The sequence below is a fragment of the Macaca fascicularis genome, chromosome 12, assembly GCF_037993035.2.
Source record: "Macaca fascicularis isolate 582-1 chromosome 12, T2T-MFA8v1.1".
NCBI classification, from domain to species: Eukaryota; Metazoa; Chordata; class Mammalia; order Primates; family Cercopithecidae; genus Macaca; species Macaca fascicularis.
This window is the reverse complement of record NC_088386.1, coordinates 66917658-66936956: the sequence shown is the minus strand read 5'-3', so window position 1 is coordinate 66936956 and position 19299 is coordinate 66917658. Positions and strand designations below refer to the sequence as shown.

Genomic DNA, 19299 nt, shown 5'->3' with positions numbered 1-19299 from the left:
CTTTTGACAAATGACAAAATAGACAAATAAAAATGCTCCAATGTCCTGGAGCATTTCCCCCAATGTTTTCTTCTAGTAGTTTCATAGTTTGAGGTCATAGATTTAAGTCTGTAGTCCATTTTGATTTGATTTTTGTATATAGTAAATGAGAGCCTAGTTTCATTCTTCTGCTTATAGTTTTCCAGTTTTCCCAGCACCATTTATTGAAGAGACTGTCCTTTCCCCATTGTATGTACTTGATACCTTTGTCAAAAATGGGTTGGTTGTAAATGCATGGATTTATATTTGGGTTCTCTATTCTCTTCCATCAGTAAATGTGTCTGTTTTTATGCCAGTACCATGCCAATTTGGTTACTGTAGCTTTGTAATATGTTTTTAAGTCAGATGCCTGCAGCTTTTTTTTTTTTTTTTTTTTTTTTTTTTCCGGAGACGGAGTTTTTGTCTGTTGCTCAGGCTGGAATGCAATGGCACAACTCTCGGCTCACTGCAACCTCTGCCTCCCAGGCTCAAGCAATTTTCCTGTCTCAGCCTCCCCAGTAGCTGGGATTACAGGTGCCCACCACCACACCCAGCTAATTTTTGTATTTTTAGTAGAGATAGGGTTTTGGCCAAGCTGGTCTTGAACTCCTGACCTCAAGTGATCCCCCACCTCTGCCTCCCAAAGTGCTGGGATTACAGGTGTGAGCCACCACACCTGGCCTCAGCTTTGTCCATTTTGCTCAGGATTGCTTTGGCTATTCTGGATCTTTTGTGGTTCTATAAAAATTGTAGGGGCCAGGCACAAGTGGCTCACACTTGTAATCCCAGCATTTTGGGAAACCTAGACTGAAGGACTGCTTGAGCCCAGGAGTTCAAGACCAGCTTGGGCAATATGGCAAAAACCTGTCTCTACAGAAAACAAGTGTTGTGGTCATGGGCCTGTAGTCCCAGCTACTCATGGGGCTACAGCTGGAGGATCATTTGAACCCGGGAGTTTGAGGCTGCAGTAAGCTGTCATTGTGCCACTGTACTCCAGACTGGGTGACAGAGTGAGAACCTGTCTCAAAAAAAAAAAAAAAAAGAAAAAAAAATTTCAGGATTTTGTTATTTTGTTTTCTATTTCTGTGAAGAATATCATAGGCATTTTGATTGGGATTCCATTGAATCTATAAATTGCTTTGGGTAGAGTTGTCATTTTAACAATATTAATTATTTGGACCCATCAGCATGGAATATCTTCCCATTTTTTAATGTCCTCTTTAATTTCTTTTATGAATGTTTTATAGTTTTCCTTGTATAGATCTTTCACGTCTCTGATTAAATTGTTTTCTAGGTATCTTATATTCTTTGTAGCTATTGGAAATGGGATTACTTTCTTGATTTCTTTTTCAGATTGTTCACTGTTGGCATATTTAAGTGCTACTGATTTTTGTGTGTTTATTTTGTATCCTGTAATTTTACTAAATGTATCAGTTCTAACAGTGTTTTGGTAGTCTTTGGGTTTTTCTAAGTATAAGATCATATTGTGGGCTGGGCACAGTGGCTCACGCCTGTAATCCCAGAACTTTGGGGGGCCAGAGTGGGCAGATCACTTGAGGCCAGGAGTTCAAGACCAGCCTGGCCAACATGGCAAAACCTTATCTCTACTAAAAATACAAAAAATTAGCCAGGAGTGGTGGTGCATCCCTGTAGTCCCAGCTACTCAGGAGGCTGAGGTGGGAGAATTGCTTGAACCCAGGATGCAGAGGTTGTAGTGAGCCAAGATCACCTTTGCACCACTGCACTGCAGCCTGGGTGACAGAGTGAGACCCTGTCTCAAAAAAAAAAAAAAAAAAATTGTCTTTGAACAAGGCTAATTTGACTTCTTCCTTTCCAACTTGGCTACACTTTATTTCTTTCTCTTGCCTGATTTCTCTGGCCAGGACTTCTGGTATTATGTTAAATTAAAGTGGTAAAAGTGGGCATCATTTCCTGTTCCAGATGGATAAATGGATAAAGAAAATGTGGTATATATACACAATGGAATATTATTCAGCCATAAAAAAAGAATGAAATCTTATCATTTGCAGCAACATGGAGGAACTGGAAGTCCTTATGTTAAGTTAAATAAGTCAAGCACAGAAAGACAAATATTGCATGTTCTTATCCATATGTGGGAGCTAAAACAGTGGATGTTATGAAAATAGAGAATAGATTGGTAATTACCAGAGGCCGGGAAAGGGTGGGAGGTGAAGAGAGATTGATTAATAGGTACAAATATACAGTTAGATAGAAGGAATAAGACCTCATGTTCAATGGATCAGTAGGGTGACTAGTTCACAATAATTTACTGAACATTTCAAAATAGCTAGAAGAGGCCGGATGAGGTGGCATATACCTATAATCCCAGCACTTTGGGAGCCCAAGGTGAGGGGATCACCTGAGATCAGGAGTTCAAGACCAGCCTGGCCAACATAGTGAAACCCCATCTCTACCAAAAATATAAAATTAGCCAGGTCTGGTGGCACACACCTGTAGTCCCTGCTACTTGGGAGGCTGAGGCAGGAGAATCACTTGAACTCAGGAGGTGGAGGTTGCAGTGAGTCAAGATCACGCCATTGCACTCCAGCCTGGGTGACTGTCTCCAAAAAAAAAAAAAATAGCTAGAAGAAAATAAATGTTTCTAGCATGAAGAAAAGACAAATAGGTGAAGTTCCAAGATGGCTGAATAGGAACAGCTCCAGTCTACAGCTCTCAGCGTGAGCAACGCAGAAGATGGGTGATTTCTGCATTTCCAACTGAGGTACCAGGTTCATCTTACTGGGGCTTGTCCGACAGTGGGTGCAGGACAGTGGGTGCAGCCCACAGAGTGTGAGCTAAAGCAGGGAGAGGCATCACCTCACCCAGGAAGCGCAAGGGGTCAGTGAATTCCCTTTCCTAGCCAAGGGAAGCCGTGACAGACGGCACCTGGAAAATCAGGTCACTCCCACCCTAACACTGCGCTTTTCCAACGGTCTTAGCAAACGGCACACCAGGAGATTATATCCTGCACCTGGCTTGGAGGGTCCCACACCCACGGAGTCTCACTCATTGCTAGCACAGCAGTCTGAGATCCAACTGCAATGCGGCAGTGAGGCTGGGGGAAGGGTGCCCGCCATTGCTGAGGCTTGAGTAGGTTAACAAAGCAGCCGGGAAACGCAAACTGGGTGGAGCCCACTGCAGCTCAAGGAGACCTGCCTGCCTCTGTAGACTCCACCTCTGAGGGCAGGGCATAGCTGAACAAAAGGCAGCAGAAACTTCTGCAGACTTAAACGTCCCTGTCTGACAGCTATGAAGACAGTAGTGGTTCTCCCAGCATGGAGTTTGAGATCTGAGAACGGACAGACTGCCTCCTCAAGTGGGTCCCTGAACTCTGAGTAGCCTAACTGGGAGGCACCTCCCAGTAGGGGCTGACTGACACCTCATATGGCCGGGTGTCCCTCTGAGATGAAGCCTCCAGAGGAACAATCAGACAGCAACATTTGCTGTTCTGCAATATTTGCTGTTCTGCAGCCTCCGCTGGTGATACCCAGGCAAACAGGGTCCGGAGTGGACCTCCTGCAAACTCCAACAGACCTGCAGCTGAGGGTCCTGACTGTTAGAAGGAAAACTAACAAACAGAAAGGACATCCACACCAAAACCCCATCTGTATGTCACTATCATCAAAGACCAAAGGTAGATAAAACCACAAAGATGGGGAAAAACCAGAGCAGAAAAGCTGAAAATTCTAAAAATCAGAGTGCCTCTTCTCCTTCAAAGGAACACAGCTCCTCGCCAGCAACGGAACAAAGCTGGACGGAGAATTACTTTGACAAGTTGAGAGAAGAAGGCTGCAGAAGATCGGTAATTAGAAGCTTCTCTGAGCTAAAGGAGGATGTTTGAACCCATCGCAAAGAAGCTAAAAACCTTGAAAAAAGTTTAGACGAATGGCTAACTAGAATAAACAGCATAGAGAAGACCTTAAATGACCTGATGGGGCTGAAAACCATGGCATGAGAACTACGTGACACATACACAAGCTTCAGTAGCCGATTCGATCAACTGGAAAAAAGGGTATCAGTGATTGAAGATCAAATGAATGAAATGAAGTGAGAAGAGAAGTTTAGAGGAAAAAAGTAAAAAGAAATGAAGCCTCCAAGAAATATGGAACTATGTGAAAAGACTAAACCTACATCTTATTGGTGTACCTGAAAGTGATGGGGAGAATGGAACCAAGTTGGAAAACACTCTTCAGGATATTCTCCAGGATAACTTCTGCAACCTAGCAAGGCAGGCCAACATTTAAATTCAGGAAATACAGAGAACGCGACAAAGATACTCCTCAAGAAGAGCAACTCTAAGACACAGAATTTTCAGATTCACCAAAGTTGAAATGAAGGAAAAAATGTTAAGGTCAGCTAGAGAGAAAGGTCGGGTTACCCACAAAGGGAAGCCCATCAGACTAACAGCAGATCTCTCAGCAGAAACTCTATAAGCCAGAAGACAGTGGGGGCCAATTTTCAACATTCTTAAAGAAAATAATTTTCAACCCAGAATTTCATATCCAGCCAAACTAAGCTTCATAAGTGAAGGAGAAATAAAATCCTTTACAGACAAGCAAATGCTGAGAGATTTTGTCACCACCAGGCGTGCCTTACAAGAGCTCCTGAAGGAAGCACTAAACGTGGAAAGGAACAACCGATACCAGCCACTGCAAAAACATACCAAATTGTAAACACCATTGATGCTAGGAAGAAACTACATCAACTAACGAACAAAATAACCAGCTAACATCATAATGACAGGATCAAATTCACACATAACAATATTAACCTTAAATGTAAATGGGCTAAATGCTCCAATTAAAAGACGCAGACTGGCAAATCGGATAAAGAGTCAAGACCCATCGGTGTGCTGTATTCAGGAGACCCATCTCACATGAGAGACACACATAGGCTCAAAATAAAGGGAAAGAGGAAGATCTACCAAGCAAATGGAAAACAAACAAACAAAAAAAGCAGGGGTTGTAATCCTAGTCTCTGATAAAACAGACTTTAAACCAACAAAGATCAAAAGAGGCAAAGAAGGCCATTACATAATAGTAAAGAGATCAATTCAACAAGAAGAGCTAACTATCCTAAATATATATGCACCCAATACAGGAGCACCCAAATTCATAAAGCAAGTCCTTAGAGATGTACAAAGAGACTTAGACTCCCACACAATAATAATGGGAGACTTTAACACCCCACTGTCAACATTAGACAGATCAACGAGACAGAAAATTAACAAGGACATCCAGGAATTACACTTAGCTCTGCACTAAGCGGCCCTAATAGACATCTACAGAACTCTCCACCCCAAATCAACAGAATATACGTTCTTCTCAGCACCACATCACAGTTATTCCAAAATTGACCACATAGTTGGAAGTAAAGCACTCCTCAGCAAATGTAAAAGAACAGAAATTTTAACAAACTCTCTCTCAGGCCACAGTGCAATCAAACTAGAATTCAGGATTAAGAAACTCACTGAAAACCACTCAACTACATGGAAACTGAACAACCTGCTCCTGAGTGACTACTGGGTACATAACAAAATGAAAGCAGAAATAAAGATGTTCTTTGAAACCAATGAGAACAAAGACACAACATACCAGAATCTCTGGGACACATTTAAAGCAGTGTGTAGAGGGAAATTTATAGCACTAAATGCCCACAAGAGAAAGCAGGAAAGATCTAAAATTGACACCCTAACATCACAATTAAAAGAACTAGAGAGACAAGAGCAAACACATTCAAAAGCTAGCAGAAGGCAAGAAATAACTAAGATCAGAGCAGAACTGAAGGAGATAGAGACACAAAAAACCCTTCAAAAAAATCAATGAATCCAGCAGCTGGTTTTTTGAAATGATCAACAAAACTGATAGACTGCTATCAAGACTAATAAAGAAGAAAAGAGAGAAGAATCAAATAGACTCAATAAAAAATGATAAAGGGGATATCACCACCGATCCCACAGAAATACAAACTGCCATCAGAGAATACTATAATCACCTATATGAAAATCAACTAGAAAATCTAGAAGAAATGGATAAATTCCTGGACACATACACCCTCCCAAGACTAAACCAGGAAGAAGTTGAATCCCTGAATAGACCAATAACAGGCTTTGAAATTGAGGCAATAATTAATAGCCTACCAACAAAAAAAAGTCCAGGACCAGACGGATTCACAGTCGAGTTCTACCAGAGGTACCAAGAGGAGCTGGTACCATTCCTTCTGAAACTATTCCAATCAATAGAAAAAGAGGGACTCCTCCTTAACTCATTTTATGAGGCCAGCATCATCCTGATACCAAAGCTTGGCAGAGACACAACAAAAAATGAGAATTTTAGACCAATATTCCTCATGAATATCGATGCAAAAATCCTCGATAAAATACTGGCAAACCGAATCCAGCAGCACATCAAAAAGTTTATCCACCATGATCAACTGGGCTTCATCCCTGGGATGCAAGGCTGGTTCAACATATGCAAATCAAACGTAATCCATCATATAAACAGAACCAAAGACAAAAACCACATGATTATCTCAATAGATGTAGAAAAGACTTTGACAAAATTCAGCAGCCCTTCATGCTAAAAACTCTCAATAAATTTGGTATTGATGGGACATATCTCAAAATAATAAGAGCTATTTATGACAAACCCACAGCCAATATCATACTGAATGGGCTAAAACTGGAAGCATTCCCTTTGAAAACTGGTGCAAGACAGGGATGCCCTCTCTCACCACTCCTATTCAACATAGTGTTGGAAGTTCTGGCCAGGACAATCAGGCAGGAGAAAGAAATAAAGGGTATTCAATTAGGAAAAGAGGAAATCAAATTGTCCCTCTGTGCAGATGACATGATTGTATATTTAGAAAACCCCATTGTCTCAGCCCAAAATCTCCTTAAGCTGATAAAGCAACTTTAGAAAAGTCTCAGGATAGAAAATCAATGTGCAGAAATCACAAGCATTCCTATACATCAATAACAGACAAACAGAGAGCCAAATCATGAGTGAACTCCCATTCACAATTGCTTCAAAGAGAATAAAATACCTAGAAATCTAACTTACAAGGGATGTGAAGGACCTTTTCAAGGAGAACTACAAACCACTGCTCAACAAAATAAAAGAGGACACAAACAAATGGAAGAACATTCCATGCTCATGGATAGGAAGAATCAATATTGTGAAAATGGCCATACTGCCCAAGGTAATTTATAGATTCAATGCCGTTCCCATCAAGCTACCAATGACTTTCTTCACAGAAGTGGAAAAAACTTTTAAGTTCATATGGAACCAAAAAAGAGCCCACATTGCCAAGACAATCCTAAGCCAAAAGAACAAAACTGGAGGCATCATGCTACCTGACTTCAAACTGTACTACAAGGCTGCAGTAACCAAAACAGCACGGTACTGGTACCAAAACAGAGATATAGACCAATGGAACAGAACAGAGCCCTCAGAAATAATACCACACCTCTACAACCATCTGATCTTTGACAAACCTGACAAAAACAAGAAATGGGGAAAGGATACCCTATTTAATAAACGGTGCTGGGAAAACTGGCTAGCCATATGTAGAAAGCTGAAACTGGATCTCTTCCTTATACCTTATACAAAAATTAATTCAAGATGGATTAGAGACTTAAATGTTAGACCTAAAACCATAAAAACCCTAGAAGAAAACCTAGGCAATACCATTCAGGACATAGGCATGTGCAAGGACTTCATGTCTAAAACGCCAAAAGCAATGGCAACAAAAGCCAAAATTGACAAATGGGATCTAATTAAGCTAAAGAGCTTCTGCACAGCAAAAGAAATTACCATCAGAGTGAACAGGCAACCTACAGAATGGGAGAAAATTTTTGCAATTTACCCATCTGACAAAGGGCTAATATCCAGAATCTTCAAAGAACTTAAACAAATTTACAAGAAAAAATCAAACAACCCCATCAAAAAGTGGGCAACAAATGTGAACAGACACTTCTCAAAAGAAGATATTTATGCAGCCAACAGACACATGAAAAAATGCTCATCATCACTGGCCATCAGAGAAATGCAAATCAAAACCACAATGAGATACCATCTCATACCAGTTAGAATGGCGATCATTAAATGTCAGGAAACAACAGGTGCTGGAGAGGATGTGGAGAAATAGGAACACTTTTACACTGTTGGTGGGACTGTAAACTAGTTTAACCATTGTGGAAGACAGTATGGCGATTCCTCAAGGATCTAGAACTAGAAATACCATTTGACCCAGCCATTCCCATTACTGGGTATATACCCAAAGGATTATAAATCATGCTGCTATAAGGACACATGCACATGTATGTTTATTGTGGCACTATTCACAATAGCAAAGACTTGGAACCAACCCAAATGTCCATCAGTGATAGACTGGATTAAGCAAATGTGGCACATGTACACCATGGAATACTATGCAGCCATAAAAAAGGATGAGTTCATGTCTTTTGTAGGGACATGGATGAAGATGGAAACCATCATTCTGAGCAACTATCGCAAGGACAGAAAACCAAACACCACATGTTCTCACTCATAGGTGGGAATTGAACAGTGAGAACACTTGGACACAGGATGGGGAACATCACACACCGGGGCCTGTTGAGGAGTGAGAGGAGGGGGGAAGGATAGCATTAGGAGATATACCTAATGTAAATGACAAGTTAATGGGTGCAGCACACCAACATGGCACCTGTATACATATGTAACAAACCTGCATGTTGTGCACATGTACCCTAGAACTTAAAGTATAATAATAATAAAAAAAAGAAAAGACAAATATTTAGGTTGATGGATATCCCAATTACACTCATTAGAAGGTATTAAATTATCACATGTACCCTGAAAATATTTATATCTATTATATATCAATAAAAATAAATGTTTTATAAACTTGACAATGACAAGCATTGACAAGGCTTTGGAGAAATTGGAGCCCTTGTGTATTGTTGGCAAGATTGTAAAATGAGGCCGGGCGCGGTGGCTCAAGCCTGTAATCCCAGCACTTTGGGAGGCCGAGACGGGCGGATCACAAGGTCAGGAGATCGAGACCATCCTGGCTAACACGGTGAAACCCCGTCTCTACTAAAAAAAAATACAAAAAACTAGCCGGGCGAGGTGGTGGACGCCTGTAGTCCCAGCTACTCGGGAGGCTGAGGCAGGAGAATGGCGTGAACCCGGGAGGCGGAGCTTGCAGTGAGCTGAGATCCGGCCACTGCACTCCAGTCTGGGCGACACAGGGAGACTCTGTCTCAACAAAAAAAAAAAAAAAAAAGATTGTAAAATGATGTGGCTGCTATGGAAAACAGTATGGAAGTTCCTAAAAAAATAAAAAGTAGAACTGCCATATGACCCAGCAATCCCACCTCTGGGTTATATGCAAAAGAATTGAAAGCAAAGTCTCAAAGAGATATTTGCACACCTATGTTCGTAGCAGCACTATTCACAATAGGCAAAAAGTGGAAGTACCCTAAAATGCCCATTGTCAGATGAATGGTTAAAACAAATGTGGTGTATACATAAAATGGAATCATATTCTGGCTTAAAAAGGAAAGAAATCCTGTCACATACTACAACATGGATGAACCTTGAGGACATTATGCTAAGTGAAATAAGCCATCGCAAAAAGACAAGTACTGTATGATTCCACTTATTTAAGACATCAAAAGTAGTAAAATTCATAGAACGAAAAATGGTGGTTGCCAAGGGCTCAGGAAAGGGGGGAAATGTAGAAAATTTAAGACAATTCCCTCTTAATCCTACTGTTGTAACATAATTGTTTTTAGTTCACCATTTAGAACTTTTACCTAATGTGTACATAATTTTAAGCAGTTGTAATTATAATACATATATAATTTGGGGATCTACTTTTTTAACCTCATATTATTTCATAAACACTTTTTCCATAACAGGGGGAGTTGTCATTTAATTGGTATATAGTTAAAGTTTAGCAAGATAAAAACATCCTGGAGGTCTGTTTCACAACAATACGAATATACTTAACGGTACTGAACTATACATTTTAAAATAGTTAAGATGTTAAATTTTACATTGTGTGGTTTTTAATCACAATTAAAAAAAAAAAAAAAGCACACTACAAACAAAAGAACTTGGCCTGTGTCGTCCTCATTGCGTAGCTGGGAACCCACAGACACTTTGCCCAACTCTTATATTCTCTTCATAGGACTTTCTGCCTTATTTTTCTTAAAATGATTTCTCCCTTGGAACATATTGGTTCTTTTTTTTTCTTTTTAAAAATAGTTTATAAAATAGACACAGAAATTTATACAACTCATAAATGAATTCTCGCATAGTTCAATTAATTTTCACAAAGAGCACACCTATGTAAACATCACCCACCTCAAGAAACAGAATATTACTATTAACCCAGAAGCTTCCATGTGCTCCTTCCTAATTACAGTACTCCCCCTGACCCCTGACCCCACTAATCCCACAAATAGTGGCCCATAAGGGCTGCTATTCTGGCTTCTAATACAGTAGATTAGTCTTGCCAGAACAACTTGGTTCTGGTCATCGTTTTTTGGTCACTGTTGTGGCAATATCAGTGTAACCGTTAGATAAAGCAAGGGTCAGCAAACTATAGTCTGTGGTCCAAATCCAGCCTGCTGCCTGTTTTTGTAAATAAAGTTTATTGGAACACAGACACACTCATTTGTTGACATGCTGTCTGTGGTCACTTTTGAGCTATAGTCACGGTATTGAGTAGTTGCAACAAAGACTGTTGCAACTGGCCCACAGAGACTAAAATACTATCTGGCCCATTACAGAAAAAAAGTTTCCAACCCCTGAGATCCAGTTTTGTTTCTAGATTGATCAACTGTCCTGGAACTCGCCAGGGAAAGATGTTAGCATTCCTCTGTGTAAACCAAGTATAGGGAAGATCACTAATCCCACTGGTAGTTAACTTTTGTTCTGGTGACTTTAGTCTACAAATTGAGGCCAAAGTTTGAAGCAGTGGTAGCTGGGGAGCCTAAGCTAATGAGACTGCCCTCATTAGCTGCCCTTATCTAGTGAAGAGGGCAGTGTCTACCTATCTTATCTTCTGGTATCATTTGCTATTCTATAGAGCCAGTTCTCCATCCTCCTCCTAAGCTCCCTATTGTATCCTGGAGGATGGACAGAAAACGAAGAGCACCTGATCCACAATGACATCATTCTATTTTTATGAGCTTCAACCATGAAGTCCTTGAGGGAATACAGCCAGGGAGTATTAGAGTTGGATTTGAGGGTGCATACCAGTGGCAGTACTGCTTACAAATCAGCCAATATTGCATTCCTTTGCAGGAACTCTATCGCGCTGTTTCTGAGGAAGTATAACTTTGCTTCTTTGCCAGCAGCTACACGGACATATTTTCCGCATTACTCAAGCTTCTGCTAGTGGCCACCTGGATGTGACAGACAGAGTCAAGCCTAAACTGAATTAAAAGTTGTCAGCCATCTTAATTCATTTCCAGGAAGTTAAAAATTATCCACAATATATTTCCTGATAATAGGAAAAACCAAGGATTTTTTTGCCCTATTTTGAATATTTCTGTTTAGAACATAAATAGATGAGCAGTGCTGATAATGTTCCCTTAAAGTCCTCTGTATGTGGCTGCCTATTTTGTCCTATTTATGTTAACAATGAACTTGAGTGAAGCTAATGAGAAGGTTATTTTAGGGCCTTGGAAACCACAGTAAAGGAAAATGACAGTTCCCATAGAACCGTAGTGTGACTGAAATAGAAAGGTGGTGACTGGCCTCTCTCTGTAGAAGCAGGAAAAGCAGGCAGGAGAGGGTTGATGATACCACTTTGAAGCATTTGATTTGCTTATTAGTATGTCCAGTCTCTTTCTGTGCAAGTTTTCTGACTGCTGTGGAGACACAGAACAAAAAATTCCATTTCAAAATGACTCAAAGAGGTAGAGGCTTCTGCTAGGTCCCTTCTGCATCCCCTCTGTAACACTTCAGTGTGGTGGACTTCATACCTCTCAGGGGACCACTGCAGGGAGAAGGAACGCATTATGGGGGTGACCATCTTATCACACGTAAGCAAGAGTGCACTGAGCAATAACTGAGGCTGCCCGGAGGGTGGCAAAGGAAGAATATTTTTGTTCTGAGGAACCATGTTGAGTGGCAGGACGTTACAGTGAGAGCCATCCAGTGCAGTTTCTGCTAGGGATCACAGACGTGCCAGTCTGCAGCACCCTGGGTGAGGCTTCGGGTTTGATATTTAATGTCTCTGATGAATATGGGTCAAGGCAAATAGATTGTTTAAAAGCTCTACTTTCAAACACTGTGAGAACCCGGAGGAAGCCGTGACTTGGCTCTTTGGCAAGTGCCTCTGTGAACCACCATCTTTTCTTATCTAGGCAATCCTAAGTCTTTGAAAGAGCCAGTGTTGTCCCATCACAGAGTATTCTATATGCAGATTATTATACAGCAGAAGCACTGTTTACTGATCTTATCTCACTTTATTTTAATGCAACGGGGAGGAAGTACTGGTTGTTCTCCCATGCTGGCCAACTCTCTGGCACATTTCTTTTGGTCTCTGTGTGTCTCAGGCTCTCCTGTCACTCCCATTTCCCATTTCTCACATATTGTCTCAGCTGTTGGTGAGAACTGAAGTCAGGAAACACTCTCACAATCTGAAAGTAAGAAATTATGCATCACAAATAATAGTCTTGCTGCAGGATGGTTGACATTTCATTTTTGTGATTAAAATGTATATGGCATCTAGGACTGGATGCAGTGACTCACACCTGTAATCCCAACACTTTGGGAGGCCGAGGTGGGAGGATCTCTTGAGCCCAGGAATTTGAGACCAGCCTGAGCAACAGTGAGACCCCATCTCTACAAAAAATTTGAAAGTTAACTAGGCGTGGTTACATGTGCTTGTAGTCCCAGCTACTTGGGAGGCTGAGATGGGAGGATCACTTGAGCTCAGGAGGTAGAGGCTGCACTGTGAGCTATGATTGCACCACTGCACTCCAGGCTGGGCGCAGAGTAAGCCCCTGTCTCAAAAAAAAAAAGTATAGCATCCAGGCCCTCATTTCTTTCAATAAGATTGCCCAGATTAATGATTTTTAATTCCACATTTCCTTTTTGTAATTTATTTTCAATTTTACTATAGCTCAAATTTATTTTAAAAGCAAGTTAATTCAGAGAAATGAAAGATACATTTGGCAATTTTTGAGTTAACATAATTATATTTTATAATTTCCTAAAAAATATCTCCAGTGTGTCATATCTCAGTTATTTAGCAAATATAATGAGTCTTTTTAACTGAATAACAAAAGCAGCTGCTATTTTTACTTTAAAATATCCTGTAATTAACTGTCTACCTATGGAAAGTTATCTATGTCAAGCAAAAGAATGAGTCTCACTATACTTCACTTTGTGAATATCTTACCATTGAGAGGATGTTCTATGTGAAAAAAAAAAAATATGGAGAGAGTAGCTAAAAGTTTTATGCTTATAAATTTAGGTTATTTGTTTATAAGCTGACTTTGTTTAAAATTTTATGCAGTGCTCTTAGAAACATACTTTTAATTTCATAAGTTTAAAGAGTTTTCTTTTATTAGACAATGAATTTTCTCACTGATGTGTGGAAATTTCCAACTTTGAGAGCTCAGGTATTTGCGTAATTGATGTGCAAAAATAACTTTAAATTGCTTTTTGTTACATGGAAACCTAGAATAAATTTTCATAATTCATATTAATCATATTATGTCATACATAAATGGTTTAATTCAATTTCTTAGTTGTGATGTTCAGTGTGATTCAAAATGAATTCTGAATATTTAAGGATGGTTAGTGTGCATATTCCTTCTTTCCCTCAGCAATATTGAATTTAATAAGTGAAAAATTGAGAATTTGCTTCATTGGGCTGTACTTAAACAGATCGCTACATCCCTCTTACTGCCACTGGCATAAAGCAATTAACTCTGAATCACCAACCTAGGAAAGAAAAAAGAAAAAAAATTTTCCTCCAAGAAAAATTGGTCATTAATATACCTGTTTAGAAAGTCAGTTAGACAAGATGAAGACAGGGCAGATTTCTCCACACTATATTATTTTATCATTACTGACCTGCCTTACCAGCAGCTTAATACTGAATATTTCACTCATGGTCAGAGCAGTAATTCCTCCAATTCCCCTGTTAACACAGATACTCTTGCAGTTCAGGAAATTAAATCATACACTGAAGGTGTTTGTTGTCTCATAATCATAATTATGATGATTGACCAAGCCACGGGGTCTCAGAAGCTCTCACACATTAATGGGAACTATGGAGTTGTCAGCACTGATTGGAGAAGCTGCTGAAAGCCAAATTGCAGACTCTGGTGCTGCTTCTCTGTTTTGTTTCTGTCCCACAAACCCATATATTCTCATAGAGCATTTAATATTCCTGTTGCTCATCATTTCATCATATAACTTTGCATCGTTTATATTTCTTATAATTCAAAGTATGAGTTTAATTAATTATGTATTTCTGATCTATCTTAATGAAGGGTAACTCCAATCAGCATTATTTTTACAATGTATTTACACTGTAAGCCACAATGAGGTTTTAATTTCAACTTGATACTTGATAATCGAGAAGAAAGTATGAATCAGAAAAGCAGAGATGATTTTCAGGGGTTTCATATTGACTTTGTGTTAGGGAGGCAGTGTAGTGTAATGGGAGAGAGCCTGGGCTTTAGAGTTTAGCAGACTTAGGCTAGGTTCTGACTCTGCTCTTTCTGACTGGGTGACCTTGGGGAAATTCTTTATTCCCTCTGACATTGAATTTCTTTCTCTGCAAATTGGAATAATAAAATCTATCTGAGAGATACTGCTAGGATTAAATGGGGGAAAAATCCAAGTAAAGCATTTGACATAGTGCGTAGCCCATAATAAACATGTAATATGTGTTATTGTTGTCATTTTTAATGCTATTATCGGTATAATTTATGTAATTATCTGATTTCTTTTCTCCTAATTCCTGAGTGGGAAATAGTTGGAAAAGGCTTGAAAATATGTATATTAGCAAACCCTGACTATTGTCTTCTAATAGTAATCGAGCTCTTTTTATGGATTACATAGGCTAGAGTTGAATTTAGATGCTTGACATGTTTGGTTTCTGAACCAGATTGCAGTCACGTCACTACAGATTCATTTTCTCTTTAAATTGTAAAAATTAAAACAGTAGTACAGACTCATGTTTAAAACAGCAATCTGATCCAAGATTTTGTAGTCTGTAGAACTGATAATGTTTAATGTTCTCCATAAATTCATGGGGCTTAATAGGAAAGTACACAGAATTTTTAGAGCTTAAACAGACTTTAGAGATACTACTCTAATTCAAACCCTTCATCAAATGAGGAAACTCTGTAGGCAATTTGAATGAAGAATTCAGCTAAGATTCTTTATCTTTGTGTAAGAAGTAGATACAGCTTTGCAAAAGAAAGAGCTACCTAATAATGATTAAATTGTTATCATTGCTTCAAATTTTCATCTTATTGTTATGAATGACTATAAAATAAATTTTAGAGCTGCCATCAATGTACATACTGTTCTGTGTATTTTCTCTTAATATTATTTTCCTTTATTTATTTTATTTTTTATTTTTATTTTATTTATTTATTTATTTATTGAGACGGAGTTTCACTCCTGTTGCCCAGGCTGGAGTGCAATGGAGTGATCTCAGCTCACTGCAACCTCTGCCTCCCAGGTTCAAGCAATTCTCCCGCCTCAGCCTCCTGAGTAGCTGGGATTACAGGCATGTACCACCATGCCTGACTAATTTTGTAGTTTTAGTAGAGATGGGGTTTCTCCATGTTGGTCAGGCTGGTCTCCAGCTCCCAACCTCAGGTGATCTGCCCTCCTTGGCCTCCCAAAGTGCTGGTATTACAGGGATGAGCCATCACACCTGGCCTATTATCTTTTATTTTTAAATTGCTACATAAGGTTACCCTCTTTGAACTGCATGGTTTGCTTGCTCATTCCCATGTTGTTGGGCATTTGAGTTTTCCTCACTTTTTCCTAATATAAATAGAACTGCTATACACATCTTCTGTTTTTGTTTTTTTTTTTTTAAAGTAGAGACAGGGTCTTGCTTTGTTGTCCAGGCTCATCTTAATTCCTAGCCTCAAGCAGTCTTTCTGCTTGGGTCTTCCAGTGTCGGGATTACAGGCATGAGCCACCTCGCCTGGCCGCTATGCACGTCTTTTATTAGGTTACTCCCCTGCACTTCTCCCACCCCACTTAATTCTTACAGGAATATTCCCACAAATTAATCAAGATAGAGTATTACAGTACATTCTAGTTACTGGTAATTGGGCTCAAACTCACTTCACAGGTAGCTTGATATTGTAAACTCAAATACTGTAGATTCACTAAATATAGGTCTTCTTAGGTGGCTGCTTTTTGTTAGGCAGAAAATCTTTTACCTGCATGGAATGAGTTACAAAGAGATTTTTTTTTTTTCAAGGTAAAGGAAGAAGGGAAGGCTTGAGAAGACCCTGGGGAAATTTGACTCCTTTATAATTTCTCCTGAGTCTGATTTTCAGAGTGTCATTTTGTTTTCTTACACAGTATATCAGGCATACTCCAATTTTTAAAAGTGGAGATATACCAATGTTATTGAAAAAGAAGGAAAATAGAGATAGAAATATTTAAAAGACAAATATATAGTTTTAGATTAACCATAAATAGGTTTCTTTCCATTAGTGCAGAGGTGAGCATGTTTTGGACTTAACATCACATAATTCTTTTGTTACAGAGATCTACTTTCATTTCTCAGACCTTAAATACAGATGGGAGTTTCAGTCTTTATAGCAGTCTTGCTGCCAGATACAATTCAGTCTTGATGGGAAGGAAGTCTTGTGGCCAGATGGGTGGCGATCCATGGTACAAGGCCATAAAGATAAAATTGGAAAGAAGAAAATTAAAACTGTAAGGGCCTCAGGACAGGTCTTTGTAACAAAGATGAACCTGATTACAGGCAACTGCTTGTTCTGAGAGTAGGGGCTTCTTTAAAATTGTGAAGGAAATGCATCTCTTATTTTTATTTTTAGTTTAATTTATTTTTGGAATATGTAATAAATTCACATAGATCAAAATTCAAATGAAAATTCTCCTTCCAACTGTGATCCCCAGCCACTCCTTTCCTCTCCCTAGAGCCAACCAGTATTACTGATTATGTGATGATCCTTCCAGAAGTATTTTGTACCTTCTACAAGTGTGTGTGTGTGTGTGTGTGTGTGTGTGTGTGTGTGTGTGTGTGTACATGAATATTGTACATGTAACCATACACGTGTATTTTCTTCTTATTTTAATGAGTGGTTACAGAATATAGACACTGTTATATACCTTGCTTTTTCACCTAACACCAAATCTTGGAAATTATTCTGTATTCCTAGAAAGAAAGCTTTTGCATTCTTTGAAAATACTTTTAAAATGGCATGTGTCTACAGTAGGTTAAAGTAATTTCTAATGCGTGGATTAGGCCTATTACATAATAGCACTCAAGAAATTGTTGTTGCCTGTAGCACTGCCCAAGAATACAAAAAAAAAAAAAAACAAACAAACAAAAAGCAGCGGGCGGGGGAAGGAATGTGCCAGGTGCAGTAGCTCATGCCTGTAATCCCAGCAGTTTGGGAGGTGGAGGCAGGCAGATCACTTGAGATCAGGAGTTCGAGACCAGCTTGGCCCACATGGTGAAACCCTCTCTCTACTAAAAATACAAAAATAAAATAAAAGGAATGTTTGCTGAATAAATGAGGGAGAGAGTGAGTTACTTTATTAATTTAAGGAGCAAATAGGAAGAGACAGAAAGCTAAGAATTACCTGAAGCTCTAAGACTGTTGACCTAACCCTGACCTCAGGATGACATCATAAAATGCATATTTGTTTTAAGAGAATCAGAAATTTTCTTTAAGGCTTCATCTTGGGACATGTCAGTGGGAAGAGATGCCTTGGAGGTTGGGGGAAGAATGGAGTTATGGGATGGCCTCCAGATTCCAAAAGTCAGGAGACATGGCCATGGATTCACTGTGATGGGGCTCTAGGACTTAGAACAAGTGAATTTAGGTCCTTTCTTCAAATGCAAAAAGAGGGGGTTGGAGTAAATTATTCCAATGGATCCTTTTAGCTCTTAAATTGTGTTGTTTATAATTTTGAAATTTCCTGTCTGATCACCAATTAGGACATTTGTTATGCTGAAATTGTATTTGTAAATACATTAAAAATGAGGTATCCTTTCTTTTTTATATTTATTTATGAGACAGGGTCTCACTCTGTTGCCCAGGCTGGAGTGCAGTGGCACAATTATTGCTCATTGCAGCCTTAAACTCCTGGGCTCAAGCAGTCCTCCTGCCCCAGCCTCCTGAGTCACCTGGACTACAGGGCATGAACCACTGCACCAGGCTCTTTTTTTTTTTTTTTTTTTTTTTTTTTTTTTTTTTTTTTTTGAGACGGAGTCTTGCTCTGTTGTCTGCTGGAGTGCGACGATGTATTCTCTGCTCACTGTAAATTCCTCCTCCTGGGTTCAAGCATTTCTCCTCCCTCGGCCTCCTGAGTAGCTGCGATTACAGGTGTCTGCCACCACACCTGGCTAATTTTTGTATTTTTAGTAGAGATGGGGTTTCAACATGTTGGCCAGGCTGGTCTGGAACTCCTTACCTCAAGTGTCCATCTGCCTCATCCTCCCAAAGTGCTGGGATTACAGGTGTGAGCCACCACGCCCAGCCCTTATCCTTTCTTTTTTTTTGAGACAGAGTTTCACTCTTTTTGCCTAGGCTGGAGTGCAATGGTGCAATCTCACCTCACTACAACCTCCACCTCCCAGGTACAAGTGATTCTCCTGCCGCAACCTCCTGAGTCGCTGGAATTACAGGCACCCGCCACCACCCCCAGCTAACTTTTTGTATTTTTAGTAGAGACAGGGTTTCAGTATATTGGCCAGGCTGGTCTTGAACTCCTGACCTCGTGAGCCACCACACCAGGCCCTTTCTTTTAAAAAACCACACAGGTTATTGGTAACAATGTGATTGTTTTTTTTTTTTTTTTTTTTTTTTTTTGAGACGGAGTCTCGCTCTGTCGCCAAGGCTGGAGTGCAGTGGCGCAATCGACTCACTGCAAGCTCCGCTTCCCGGGTTCACGCCATTCTCCTGCCTCAGCCTCCCGAGTAGCTGGGACTACAGGCGCCGCCCACCTCGCCCGGCTAATGATTTTTGTATTTTTAGTAGAGACGAGGTTTCAC

At 39.7% G+C, this 19299-nt stretch overlaps 1 protein-coding gene across 1 annotated transcript in view; it reads left to right on the top strand.

Annotated features, from left to right (window-relative positions):
* The window catches only part of METTL8 (methyltransferase 8, tRNA N3-cytidine), a 102137-nt gene that overhangs the window by 65438 nt on the left and 17400 nt on the right, over positions 1 to 19299 (top strand).